Below are 14123 nucleotides of genomic sequence, written 5' to 3'. Positions count from 1 at the left end.
TGGGGTCAGAAAGGAAGTTGGTTGTGTGCAGGGTTGAGGGTGGTATTTGAGTTCTTGCATTTGCCATTGTGCCTCTGTGCTCCTGTGTGTGTAGGTGAGCTTGTAATCCCAGAAGCTAGCACATTTCAGAGACCAGATTGTCTCTCTGCCTCTCTCCTGCTTCTTTCATGTGCAGCCTGGAAGGTTCCTCACTGGTGGAAATGTAGAATTTGTTTGCATGTTGCTGCTTTTGCCTCCTCCCTGGTGTGTTAGGGTAAAGCACAGGGAGAGGAGGAGGCAGAGAGGGAAGGAGGCATGCGGGGGCTGCTGGTGTTGCAATTTCAAACCTACTTTTGGAGAGGGAGTGGGGTCACTCTTGTGTCCGTTGTGTAATTTTTCCTTTTCCAGAGTCACTTCAGCCTGGTAGCTGGAACACCTTCAAAGCTGCAGCGGTGCCAGGAGAGATCTTTGAACAGAGGGTGAATTATTTATAGCATCATCCTGCCAGTGTTCTTCTTCCCTTACTCCAGAGTGATTGTTTTTGCCTGTTGGTGTCAGTTTTTCAACTGCAGCAGGATCCCGTGTGCTACTGGGTGCTCTTCTGCTGGACACTGATCCTGCATGTGCCTGAGTACACTGGAGGAAGGAAGAAGGAATTTTTTCCCAGTTTAAAGAATGTCTGAATTCCCCATGTGTCGGGCAAGTTGTTGCTCAAAGCTGGATGCTGTAGCAGACTGTTTTCTGGGGCTGACTTCTCCTGATTTCCCCTCTTCCATGGAAATAAAACCATCAGTGATCAGTGCAGCTTTCTGCCACGTGATGTGTCGGGTGCTGTGCATCCCAAGATACCCCAAAAGATTAGTTCTTGATGTGAAGAACAGCACTAACATGTATAAATAAGAGTGATCATTGTTATCTTGCTTCCAGCAGGAACCTTATCACTGACTGGTTCTGATAATTAATTCCCTTCCCAGTGAAAACAGTGCAGGACTTTCTCAGGCACCCTTTTGTGGTGCATCTCTTGACAAACCTCCCCAGTGCGACCAGTTCCAAGGAAGGAATGTAGAGACCTGACCTGGCTGAGGACCAGCTGCATGGGGGAAAGGCTGGAGAGAGGTGCTTGACCAAGCCTGGGTTCTGGAGGTCACCAGCATTGGAATGCCAGGTGGATTTTTCCCTGGGGAAGGTGTGTTGTCTGTGGAGTGTGGGAAACACCGTAGGCAGGAAGGCCATGAAGGTATGAAGAAGGAACCTGGCATCTGAGGGCAGTTGTCACGTGGTCTGTTATTGAGTACTTGGGAAATCCCCTTCTCCAAGAGGCTGTGTTTACAGACATAGTTTGGAAAAGAACTGAAACCATCTGCCATGACCCTTCCCTGGCTTTTGTCCTGGCAGACTTGTACACACAGAAGATCTCAAGATCTGAAGAGAAGTTCACTGGTCCTGTGGGCTACAGTTGGTGAACTGCAAGGTCCATGCAAAATTGAAGGGGAACAAAGCATTTCTAGGAGAATGCAGGCATGATTCCTAGAATTCCTTTTCAGAAGGGCTGAAAATCCTTTCCCCACTTTTCCTAGAGAAAAGAACCGTAGGAAATCTCAGCTTGAATGTTTGTGCCTGTGTTCAGGATTCAAATGACTGAAGAAACTGAGAAAGAAAAGTGGCACAGGATTATGGGTGCAGAGGAGCTCAGAGCTGGGCTGGGCTTATGCCTGATACTTGAAATACTTGATTATGCCTTAATCAGTTGGGTTAATTGCAAGATAATATTGCTCAGAGGCCTTTGAGTTCTAATCAAGGCTGAGGATCCGAATCAAGTACTGAACAAGATGAAAGACACTGGTTTTTTTTTTGAGGGCTTTGAAAGTTCACTTCCAACAACAACACATGAATTAGTTACCAAACCCCAGAGCTTGTGATCTCTTCCAAGATGAGAACATTCTCACCCAGGCACTTACTTCTGAAGCCCAGTGGAAAAGCTTGAAACGAACGGACGCTTTGTGGTTAATTGTGGTTAATATAATTAGAGGAAAAGTAAAGAAGTCCACACCTGGACAAATCCTGCAGAAGTCATTGCCACCAAGGCACTGCAATTAATTCTGGGGATAATGATGCAGTGCCTACAGCATGAGGAGAAAATGCTTTCTCTCCTAAGAGCCTAAAACTGTGTAGGCTCAGAGCCAACCCCTTGTCCTGGAGTATGTCTGAATAAACAGCTTTTTCTTTTTTTTTCCTTATAATCCAGTTTGGCTTAGAAGTTCAAGTGTGAAGACTCATGTAACATTTGGAATTCTTACCTCCTAGGCTAGAGGAGAGATGGCTTCTCTTACAGAAAGCAATTTAAAAAGACATCTTTTCCAGGCGGGTGTTGGAGTAGGGATCTTTTCTTTGTCTGAATACAGGGCTGCCTCTTGAGCAAGTTCTCTGGGCAAAATTAGGGGTCAGCTTCTGTTCTTTGTCTTTCTCATTGCTGGACAAGTGAAATGACTTTGTGTTACAAAACCTGCCAAATTATTGATGTCTTAATTTTCCAACAGTAGTTCAATAGAGAGAGAGAGAGATTTGAACTGAGACCGGGGCTTTTGTCCAGATTGTACAGCAGCCAGATCCCAGAGCATTCATCCTCCCAGCTCTTGTATTTGTACCTGGGAGCAGGTAACAAGGCTGTTTACAACTCTGAGGATGACCTGGCTGATTCTTTTCAGGAAAGCTGACACTTTTCTTGTTCAATTCAGACAGGGATGGACTTCAGGGGTAGTGTCGGGAGGAGCACCTTGTGCTGGGCCATCCGCGTTGGAAAAGAGAGCAGCACAACTGAGGGGACTTGAAAAATAGGAAGGGTTTTGTCCCAGAGGAGGGTCTGTAGGTGCCAGGTGAGCCCTGCTTTCTCTGGCAGACCTCACCATGTGTTCCTTGCTCACAGGTAAGGTGGCTGGTCTTGTTTCTTTCTCCTTTGAAGTTCACTGGCACCAAGCTGAGGTAATTTCAACATGTTGTCCACTGAACATATCTAGCTCCTTTCCCAGCCCCTCTTTTATGACCTCTGATCCCTTTCATCTTATTTTCCTGATTCTCCTCTTTGTGTTGTAGTAACCATGGCTTTGATTTATGTTCTGAGTAGTCCCTGCTGCCTTTTTGGACCTGATCCCATAGTCCTGGCAGAGCTCAGGGCTGGACTTGGTGAACTCCAGTATGTGGCTGGTGCATTTTTCTTGCACTCCATTAGCTCGGGGAAGAACTGGTCCCAGTTTTTCTTTCAGGATAACCAGTTGTTAGCCACAGGAACAGACAGTTGCAATCTGTGCTTTTCAGGTCATGTTCATCCAGCTGCTTGAAGCCAAGGAATGCTTTTCCAGGGTATTTCTGCTGGTGCTTTTCCATGGTATTTCTAGTGCTGCAGCTCTGCTCTGGTCATGTGGGCTGTCTGCTTCTGCCTCACCTCCTCTCACCTCACTTCTGTCCATCTTTGCTAAACTTATTCTAGGCACAGAATTGGGTGGCCAAGAGGGTAGTGACGCTGCTGTGGTGACAGGCTTCTCTGGCTCCCTCCAGGATGCCCCTTGGTGACTTCTCCAGGAAGGGCTAAAGAGAGAAAGTGAGGAGTATATGGAAACAGGAGAAGTGGTGGCAACAGGGAGAAAAATGTCTTCATGAAGGGAACCCTTGGGACAGGCTGGAAAGACTTTGCTTACATTGCTTACAAGCTCTATACCATGCATGTATTTGTCTGAAGGGGTACATGGTCACCCCCATGTTCTGCTTCATGTTGTCCCTTCCTGTCATCATCTTCTGGAGCCAGAGCAATAGGTTAAAACTTGAAGAGGGAAGGTTTAGATTAGAAATTAGGAGGAAATTCTTCCCTGTGAGGGTGGTGAGACCCTGGAACAGGTTGCCCAGGGAAGCTGTGGCTGCCCCATCCCTGGCAGTGTTGAAGGGCAGGTTGGATGGGGCTTGGAGCAGCCTGGGCTGCTGGGAGGTGTCCCTGCCTATGCAGGGGGGTTGGATCTAGATGGTCTTTAAGGTCCCTTTCAACCCAAACCATTCCATGTTAAATAGCTTGTTGTGTGATGTTCTTGTCAGAGGCCCTAGGAAGGTCAGCTGCAACTGGGATTTTGGAAGAGCTGCATGGTAGGGAGTAGAGAGGTGGAGATGGTCAGTGTGTCAAGGTGACACTTGAAGAAAAGAGGGAAATGCTAATTTAGGAAGTAAGTGTGCAAACCTGGGCATGCTGGGAGAATGGGAGGCACGGTGCCCTGGCTGAAGACAGGAGCAGTCTGAGTTTGTCAGATCTGGGGAGCAGAGGATGAGATGGTCATTAGCTGCTCCAGCTCCAGGGACTGTAGTGATGAATCCAGAGAGAAAAAAAGGAATCTGAATAAGCTCTGTGACAGACCAGGAGAAAAGTTTGGGTAAAGAGGTGTAAGAGTATTTGCAGGACACGTAGCTGGAAAACTAGAGGGCTGTAGAGCTTAAGTAGGAGACCTTCTAAAGTGGACTTGTCTAAATAATTACTGAGCTAGAAATTGAATTCCCTGCTGGCTGTCCCTGGGGAGCAGCAGGAGGGGACATTTGGTGGGGAGGGGTGGGTTGGGGTGTGCGTGCTGTGGAACTGCCAGGCAGGGCCACCAAGGACCAGCTGATCTGCTGGAGGTGTGTGCTAAAGGTGCTGTGTGGGGGTGCTGCAGAGGAGGGGTGTGTGTGCTGGTGTTCACAAGTGCAGCTGATGGAGGCTCTGCCTGAAGAAAAGAGCTTTTTAGCTCCGGATTGTGGAAGGACTTATATATATAAGGCTTAAATATGACATAGGATTGGAGGAACCTGGGCTTGATTCATCCTTGCTTACATAAGCAAAATGAAAATAGGATTCCTGCCTTCTATCACATGCATCCAGAGCTGCAGTTCAGGAAGAGTCTACTTACCTACTTCAGCTTGATAGGCTTCAGCCCAGGGTTGCAGTTTTATCTTGCTGTGTCATTAGGGAAGCACTGGATGGGCAAGAATTTCTAGGAAGAGGAGGAAGCAATTTGGGCTGCTGGTCCCAGGGGTCCGTGGTGTGAGGGACCTGTGCTGTGTGCTGTGCCTCTTGCAGTAGAGCTGCACATGTGTGATTCCAGCAGCTTTATCTGAAGCACCAGCTGGAGGGAAAGCAAACTGGTAAGTCACTGGGGATCTGCCTGGGTTTGATTTCCACTGGGTCCGAATTTGGGATTTCATTGCTAAACCAGGAGGGAGTTGGAGCTGGATGTACTGAGCAGTCGGGGGTTTTTACTTCCTGCAAGCACGCTGCACTTTTCCTTGGTGATCTCCTCTGGGTTCTTAATGGAGAAGCCCTTTGGGCTAGAGACCAGCTGTCAGCAGCTGGAAGGAGGAGCTCTGCTTGTCTCAAGATACTCCAAGGCTTCTTAGCAACAAAAAATGTGGAGAAAGAGATGGAGGCTGCAAAGCAGTGTGATCAAGGGAAGCCAGAGAAAATGTGGAGAGTGAGAAAAGGGAAGGGAGTAAGAGAATGACAGAATAATGGGGGAGTGGGTTGCCAGAGGAGAGAAAAGATGCATCAAATCTAAAGGATTGGGTGAAGAGACAAGGGAGGCTTTCAGAAATCAGTGTGTGTGAGAAGAGGAAGGTGCTGGGACTGGGTCTGAGAGGAGCTGTGTGTAGGAGAAGGTTGGGGTGTGCACAGCTGGAAAGTGGCTGCTCTTGGAGCTGGTGTGTGTCCTGAGCAGGGCAGGCTCCAGAGGGTCCCTCTGAGGTGACAGGGATTTGGGATCCTACAGCCCTGAGCCCTGGAGGGTGTTATTTATAGCAGCAACCGCTGAGGCAGGAAAAGTTTGCTCAAGCTGTCATTTGTGTGAGGCAGGGAGCTGGAGTCTAGCTCTCCCTCCCTCCTGCTCTTGCTTGCTTCACATTTTTCACTGTAATTAGCAAGCTTTACATGAGCTGGGGCAGAGCTGGTGGCTTTCTTTAGAAGGTTGTGTTCTCCAGCAAGGAATAAAGACAGACTCTTTTTTTTTTCATTTCTTTTTTTTTTTTTTCTTCTTCTGGGAATACTTAGCCTGATCATTTGTTTTATTTCAAGGGCTGTTCTCGTGCATTGAGGTGGAAGCCACGAGATGGGAGGGGCAGAACCACATTTCTTCTGAGCTTTGCAGCAGCAGAAGCCAGCCTCTGAAAATTCAGAGCTGGGCTTTCAGTGTTTGCTTTGAGCTTGGGAGCAATAGAAAAATCTTCTTAAGATTCTAATCTCTACTAATTTGGGCTGATCTGAGATGAGAAAAGCACATTAGTCAGGACAAAGCTGTGCTACTTTCACTTCCCTTGAAAACCTGTTTCCTTGAAAATCTGCAAAGCTTCCTTGGGAGTGATGGGTTGAGAAGAGCAGAGGGTCAGTGTGTGGGTACAGAGGGTCGATGTCTGTGTTCCTGTGACAGATGGTGACACTGCTGTTGTCACAGGCTGTATATGTAAGTGATATTATCCAAGTTAAGGGCATTTCTGGACGGACGTTCCCAATTCCCTGCTCTAGGATTTTAGCAGTTAAAATGTTTTGTTATATGGGGTGTAGGTTAAAGGTGGTCACTGCTCTGCTGCCACTTGTGGTGGTGAAAATCCCAACCTTTGTGTTCCTGTGTCCTGAGCAACACACGTGTCCTTCACCAGCTCGGGCTCATCACTTTGGTGTTGGGTCTTTGCTTCCTTAATGCCCCAGGATGAACATCCCAGTGCCAGTGGGTATGCTCTGTGGCAGGGGCATGTGGCTTGCCAAGGGAAGCCCTCTGGATGTTAGGAGATGATTAGACTTCACAAGAGCTTGTTGGGGAGGAAAAAAACATGGGTGCAGGGGGTTGGGGTTTTTTTTGAGGTTGCTTCTGTGAAGTCAGTTCTGCTGAGGAGTGGGATGATGGCAAGATGGGGTTAGGTTTCTAAATGGGATGTCTTTAATATTGGTTTATTCAATATGCCTGGAAGAATAATTGATTCTCCAGCTTGTATCCTGGTTAGTTTTCAGTGAAGGCTTCCAGAAAGGAAATACTGCTTAATAAGGTACAAGAGTGATGCTCTCAGGAGGAATAAGCTATTGGAAAGTGGGAATCTGGGAAAGTTTGAGGAGTAGTGGGAGAAAGGAGACACCTGCATCTGCAGTGAGATACACAGTGTGTTCTCAGGGAGATCACAGCACTTGAGAAGAATCCCTCTGAAATCCTGCTGTGGAATGGCCCCTGGAATAGTGTTTGTCCTCTGGGAGTTTCATTTGGAAGTTGGAAGAAGATGGATCAGGGATTGTGGGGGTTGGTAGGAGAGGTGAACTTCTAGTACCTTAGGGTTTTGGAGTGACCTGTTAAAAGATAGTTGTGAAATAGGTGAATGGCATTTGTGGGGCTGTTTGTGGGAGGAGAGATGTACCAGGAGGACATTTAGCAAAGGGTAATTCCTTGCGAGTTAGGAGAAGCACCATCCTGAGTGTTGAAGGATATGGAAAACCAGCGAGAGCTTGTTGTAGTCACAGTAACCTAGGGAGAGCTCTTGAATTCACATCTCCCCCCGGGTGCTTTAAGGACATGACACAGCATGTGTGGCTTTGAGGGTGTATCACCTTCACTACTCAGTCTTTTCAGTCTGACTTCTAGGAATGTCAGAGATCCAGGCATGTCCTTGCCCAGAGTCAGGAACATGAAACAAAAGTGGTGAGCGGAGCCACGAGCTCTGGGACAAGGTCTCCAGGTGTGTGGGAGTGCAAATGTAACAGTCAGAAACCAGAGAGGCAACCTAGCTGTGTGATTGGAAACAGAGCTGTCAGGCCAGAGTAAAATAAAAACAAGAAAAAGGAGTAAAGGAGGATAGATTGTAGGGAAGTCAGGCCCAGACTGTTTGAAGCCACTTCCCAACACGGTTGAGCTTGGCGGGTTCACACAGTTAATGAATGATTACAGACTATAGCAGGGAAAGGTGCATTGGGGTTTTGGTTACCAAAGAGCTTGCCCACAGCAGTGATTCTCAGAGTTTTGGACTTGTGGCTGGGGACATAACCTGCCCCAGCACTTAGTGACGGGATGCCAGGAATGGGGAAAAGAAAACCCCAGGATCAGTGGGAGTGGGGCGTGAAGCAGGAAAAGCAGCGTGATGTGTGAGCAGGGTGGTTGTGGAGTGAGAAGCTAGAGGCTCTGCAATTATCTTTGTGCCCTGCTTGTTCTGATATATCCCCGTCAGAAGAGGCACTGCTTTTAATTCCTCAGCACCTTTCCCTTCCAGAGACACGTTCCCATTCCCTCCCTGTAGGAAGCATCCCTTGGATGTGAGCAGGGCCAGCATTTCCTCCCTCTGCCCCGGCAGTTGCACTTGGAGGAAACCCCAGCGATTCCCTTCACTCTGGAGCCTCTCCACTGCCTGAAGGGATGTGCTCCTGCTCTCCAGCACATTTTTTGGGGAGGGGAGCTGGGAAGGACTGCCAAGGAGCTGTGGTGACCACACAGGTTTCCCCAGTTTGGCACAGATCCTCCTGCTCTCCCACTTCTTTCACTCCTCTCCTGTTGGCAGCGGTGGGCCCTTCAGCTCTGGTAGAATGACTGGTGGCTTTCCCTGGATGTGACTCATCCTCTAGGGAATTCCTGAAGCAGTGAGTCAAGTTATTGGGAAAACTGTTTGCCCACTTAAATTAGGAAGCCAGAGGAGCCTGCCTGTGGCAATTACTTCTTGGTGTGCCCGTCCTTTCTCTTCTCAAAGGCGGGTCACTTCAAGATGAGCTGTACTTAGTGTATTTTTATCACCTTGAAATATGTTCCTCCTGATGTGTTTTTCTGCTATATTTTTTTTGTTAAGGTGCCCGTGATAAGCATTCCAGGGTGGAGTAAAACTGACAGATTTGAATTTGCCAGTATTGCAGTGCAAACCAGCTTGCCTGAAGAAATGAGGCTGTCAGCTTGGCACCACTCAGCTGCATCTGAAACAATCCTTTCGTAAGTACCACTTCCCATTTGGTTCTGCCCAGGCTCACTTAACCCAACCCCTGTTATTTTTACTACAGACATTTAATGGCTGTGTGGTTTGCAACCAGGAATTAACAGGTTTTGAATAGAGCCATGGGATATTGCAGCCAAAACAAAGGATGCTGAGCCCCAATAATTGTATCCAGGAGAAAGTAACTGTTGTACCATGAATGTGAGTGTGGGTTGACCAGGGTTGTTTGCACTGCCTGCTGATGTCAGTCAGATTTGGGGTGCCCAGCAGCTCAGCATCTTTGCAAGTGAGATACTTGCTGTGTCTACAGACTTAGGACAACTCTGAGTATTATCTTTCCCCATCCTTTCCCTGCCCTCTTCACCCCAAGCTTTTTTAATCACTGCTTACTGACTACTCAAGATTAGCAGATTTTATTACTTTCTAGAACAGTCAGTTCCATTTAAAATACAAAATTAGTTTCACTTTTTAGTACTCTTTTTTTTTTTTCTTCCCCCCTAGCAACTTGGACATCATTTTTTGCTGGAGCTTGGAATTGTCAGAAAGCTCAGATTGTGGGCTTTGCTAGCACAAAATGTAGGTGGCTGCAGATATGTCAGCACTGATACAACCATTGGGTGTTGTTTTTAACTCAGTGAGTGTCAGCAGGCTTGGATCCCACTCCACTCCTAGTTTTTCAGTGAAGTGGCTCATTTCAAGGTGAGCTTATTTGTCATCTTCTGTTGTTTCTTGACCACTTACTTGTGAAGACTTAATTTTCTGCTGTCTGGCAAGTGTGAGGCTTGGAGTTCAGTTGTGCTGCCACTGAGGTCAAGGAAGAGAGTGCCAGTAATCTTGGAGATGTAGGATGAGGCTCTTTTTACCTCTCCCAGAGCATTATTCTCCTTTTCATTTGGGCAATTGAAGCATCTCTCAGTGATCACTGTCTTTATCTACTGAAAGTGCTTTTAAGAGGAGGACTCTGCTTAGCCCTACAAACTTCTTCCTTTTTGCTCAGGGAAAAAGCCTGGCCTGTGGGGTTTCCCAGCTGCAGAAAGAGGGGAGGCTTCAGATCCTGCTAGTTTGGGTTATTTTCCTATTTCCATGCACATTTTCCTGCAAGTAAGGCAGATAGCACCCTGGGCAAACCCACCTGGGAAGTGCACTTGCTGGAAATGAGTGCTCTGCTCAGGAGAGGGGTGCTGAGAGTCCTGCCAGGATAATCCACTGAATCCCTTCTCCTGCTTTACCTGATGGTTGTAAAGTTACACCCAAGGCTGTGAATAGTACTGTTTTGGTGTCTTTTAACTCTGGGACCTTCTCACACCCTTGCACTAAAACCAATGAGATTGCAAGGTGATATTTTTTTTTTGCCCCTGAAGACACCACCACTGTGGGCAAGTTCATGCCAGGCAGGTATGTGGGTTGTTCTGGTAAGTCTATAATGAAAAAGAATCAGTTAGAAAATGTATTTTAACTCAGCATGTGTCAAGAACTGGCTAAACAACAGCCCAGAGGGTTGTGATCAATGGTGCAGAGTCCAGTTGGAGACCTGTGACTAGTGGTGTTCCTCAGGGGTCAGTACTGGGCCCAGTCTTGTTCAGCATCTTCATCAATGACCTGGATGAGGGGATGGAGTTTGTCCTCAGCAAGTTTGCTGATGACACGAAGCTGGGAGGATTTGGCTGATCCACCTGAAGGCTGTGCAGCCACTCAGTGAGATCTGGACAGGCTGGAGAGCTGGGCAAAGATGAACCTCATGAGGTTCAACAAGAATAAGTGTAGAGTTCTGCACATGGGGAGAAAAAAACACCATGGACCAATGTAGATTCTGGGTTGGCCTTCTAGAAGATAGCCCCATGGAGAAGGACTTTGGGGTCCTGGTGGACTATAAGTTACCCATGGGACAGCAATGTGCCTTTGTGGCCAAGAAGGCCAGCAGTATCTTGGGATGTATTAAGAACAGTGTGGCCAGCAGGTCAAGGGAGGTTCTCCCCAGTTCAAAAGGGGCAGGGATATGCTGGAAAGAGTCCAACAGAGGCTACAAGGATGATGAAGGGACTGGAACGTGTCTGATGGGGAAAGGCTGAGAGACCTGGGGCTGTTTAGTCTGGAGAAGACTAAGAGGAGACCTTATTAATGTCTATAAATATCTGAAGGGTGGGTGTCAAGAATGGGCCAGTCTCTTTTCAGTGGTGCATTGCTCTACAGGGAGAAGAACCAGTTTGGAGTGAATAGTAAATGAGATACTGAGTCTTCTGCATCAGTAGAAAGGTTTTGAGAGCTGATTTTCATTCTCTCATGAGAGAGGAGGGACCGTTTAAGAAAAACTGGTAAGAGGCTTTTGAAATTCAAGGGTTTAAATTGGAAGGCTTGCAGGTTCAAGAAGGTAACAGGTAAGGAGATGCTTCTGTTTGAAGGTGGTGTGGGACTCCTGAGAGCTGTTTCTCCTCCGGGCAGGAGGTGTTGGGAGTAAGGGACAAAGGGGATGGATTTAAGCAAGTTGGAAAACATCTTGTTGTGTTTATGCTGCCTGAGGCAACGGGGCTTTGGGAAGGAATATTAGGGTGGGCCACTGTTGGGCCAAGTGACCAGTGTGCTCTTGTTAGTACCAGTATATTCCTGTGACCAGTGCACTTCCAGGGGTGTATTTATGCCAGCAGTTACGGTTTAAACTGGTGGGACACACAGAGAAGTTCTGGTCCCCTGGGTTTTGAAGGTCACTTTCTACGCAGGGATGTATTTTGGGTATTTGTGTCAGTGGGCAGTATTGTCATCCCAGATCTAACCTAATCATATTAGCTCTGTGCTGAGGACACTGGAGTGAGATGATTGTGGTGCAGTGGCCTTATCCTGGGGGAGCTGCATCTGAAATGTGCCAAGCCACAGGAGGCTTTTTCAACCTTTCCTTTCTCAAACCCAATGGTTCAGTCCCATGGCTCTGGCATGGACTCATTTTGTTCCCTTCTCCTTGGAAAAATGGGAGGCTGGAAAGGAGAATCTGAAAAGTAGGTGTGAAATTGATCTTCCAAAAGGAAAGACCCCGTTGATTTTTGCCAGCAATCCCTGCCCGTGCTGAGCAATCTGTGCCTTGGTTGTAAATATGGCTCTCACATTAGCTACATTAATACAATATTCTTTAATTCTGTTCCCTTCATCATATCCCCTCATGGTAGGACTATCCTCACAACCTCTGGCAGCTACTGGACCATCTCCTCCTCCCAGGGAAAGAGCTTTCCCTGCAATTCCTGTGCCTGCCACTTGGGAAAGGGCACAAGCCCTGTCTTGAAGGGCTCATCTTCCTTTGGTGCTGTGTCATTTGTCCCCACCTTATCTTCTGAACCTGTTCATATCATATTGAGTAGGTCTTCCTCCCCCTTGTCCTTGGAGATATTCCCACCCTGGAAGGGCACTTTTCAAAGGTCTGGATATTTTTTCATCTGTCTTACCTCTTATTTCTGCTGTTTCTTACTGATGGTCATTAAGGATTAATTGTACAGGGGGGACAGAGAGCAGCAGACCTTGCTGCCTGGTTCATGTTGGGTCCTGCAAGAGCTGCTGGAGGAAAGATGGGTTTATGTGCAGACACAGGCAAGCAAACACCTCCTAGCCAGCTCCAGGGCATCCTGTGTGGATGTAACCATATCCCCCTTCTCCCTGCAAGGGAAGAACAATTCCCAGATTGTGAGGAACCAAGCTCAGAAACAGAAAGGGCTTCATTTAAGGCCCTTAAAAATAGCTGGACAAGAACTGATGAAGTTTGATCCAAGTTCTAATTGATGATTTCCGTCAAGCACAGTAAGTGCTTAGTGGAACAGGAGGTTTCTCTAAGCTGCAGGGGTGCCCACTCAACCTGGGGTAGAAAGTCCATGTCCCATGGGGGATGTGCTTTGAGGAGAGGAAGGATGTGGGGTTCAGGAGCCCCACAGGCTGGAACCCCATTTAATGAAGGGCTGTTTCAGGGGAAAGGTTTGTGGTTTATGAACCAGCAGATGTTGAAGGGCCAGAAGCTGGATGCTTAAGTGTGCTGGATGTCATCTTTGCTCACTGAAATTTGACAAATGTTGTTTTAAAATGCTGTTGCTTCAGTTCACTTCAGTATAAAACCACTTTGGTGGCTGCAAGAAGTGCAGAGAGTTTCAGGAACTCTAATAAATGACTTCAGAAAGGGGACATGGGGGAACATCAGCATGGGACAGACCACGGTTCTGCTGACAGAAGATGAGGAGGGTCGTGCAGTGCTGTGGAGGAGGACCTGGGGTTGCCATCTTGTGTGGCAGGAGGCAGAAGACAGCTCTGGAGGACCAAATTGGGTGGATTTATTCCAGTGGTGTCCAGACACCGTTTCATCCAGGACTTCAGGAACTGGGAGGATCAGTGTGCCAGTGCACAACCTGGATTTCTGCAGGACAACAAAGGGCTTTGTCCTCTAGTGACTCTGCAATTATCTACAGAGCTAAGACCTAAAAGTCCCCTTTGTTTTGCGCTTCCTGTAGCCCTGAGCCGTGGAGGTGTAGATCTGGTCATAGGGTGTTGAACAGGTACTATCTGGGGAGAGATTGGGGGAATAACACTGTGGGACTCTGGAGCTGAGGCAGAATTTGGGGAGATCAGCTTGAAAGAGGGTGCTGGCAAGTATGAAACACAGACAAGACGGGATTGCTTTGTCATACGTGTCAAGTTGCAAGGAGGTCACTGTCTTGGGCCAAGAGGAGAGGTAGGTGGTGAATGGTTTGGGCTAGCAGGGCTTCCTCTTGCTGCAGCCTCTGTGCAGACATCACCAGTGAGAAGAAACTGTTGGCATGGATGGATCCAATGGTGTTGGCCTTCCACCTTCTGCTTGACAGGAATGAGGACACCATGGTCCGAACTGCAGGAGGTTGAGTGGGGACCAGGAGGAGGTGTTTTGGGTGATGGAGGTGGGGATGCTGAGCGAGCCCGCAAGCCCTTGCGATCCAGGGCTGAGAGGGTTTGCAGGGGCTTCATTTGTTGGGTGTGAATGTGCCCGGGGTGTCTGTGTGATGCTGTGAGCCTGCAGCAAGTCCTGCCGTTGGTTTTGGGGGGTGGGGAGTAGCTGATTCTCTCCCAGGGTGTTGGCAGGTTGTGGGTGGTCTCCTGTGGTGCACGCAGCCCTTTCCCTTCAGTCAGGCTGCGTTCAGCTCCTACTTGTGTACCTTCTTCTGAGGCTAATGCCAGACCTGATGGGACGTTGG

General features: G+C 47.9%; 1 protein-coding gene across 6 annotated transcripts in view; it reads left to right on the top strand.

The window, feature by feature from the left end:
• The window catches only part of DAGLA (diacylglycerol lipase alpha), a 73894-nt gene that overhangs the window by 14155 nt on the left and 45616 nt on the right, over positions 1–14123 (top strand). For 3 of the 6 annotated variants that reach the window (XR_007889619.1, XM_051620786.1, XM_051620783.1), the window contains exons 1-2: positions 4814–5133; positions 8794–8930. The gene's annotated coding sequence lies outside the window, so the exon portion shown is untranslated. Of the gene's footprint in view, positions 1–4812; positions 5134–8793; positions 8931–14123 lie in introns of those variants that run through there. The other 3 variants (XM_051620784.1, XM_051620785.1, XM_051620787.1) reach the window with 2 other exon arrangements.

This window comes from Apus apus, chromosome 5 (assembly GCF_020740795.1).
Source record: "Apus apus isolate bApuApu2 chromosome 5, bApuApu2.pri.cur, whole genome shotgun sequence".
Taxonomy (NCBI): Eukaryota; Metazoa; Chordata; class Aves; order Apodiformes; family Apodidae; genus Apus; species Apus apus.
The sequence above is the reverse complement of the archived record's forward strand: the minus strand, read 5'-3'. Positions and strand labels throughout refer to the sequence as shown.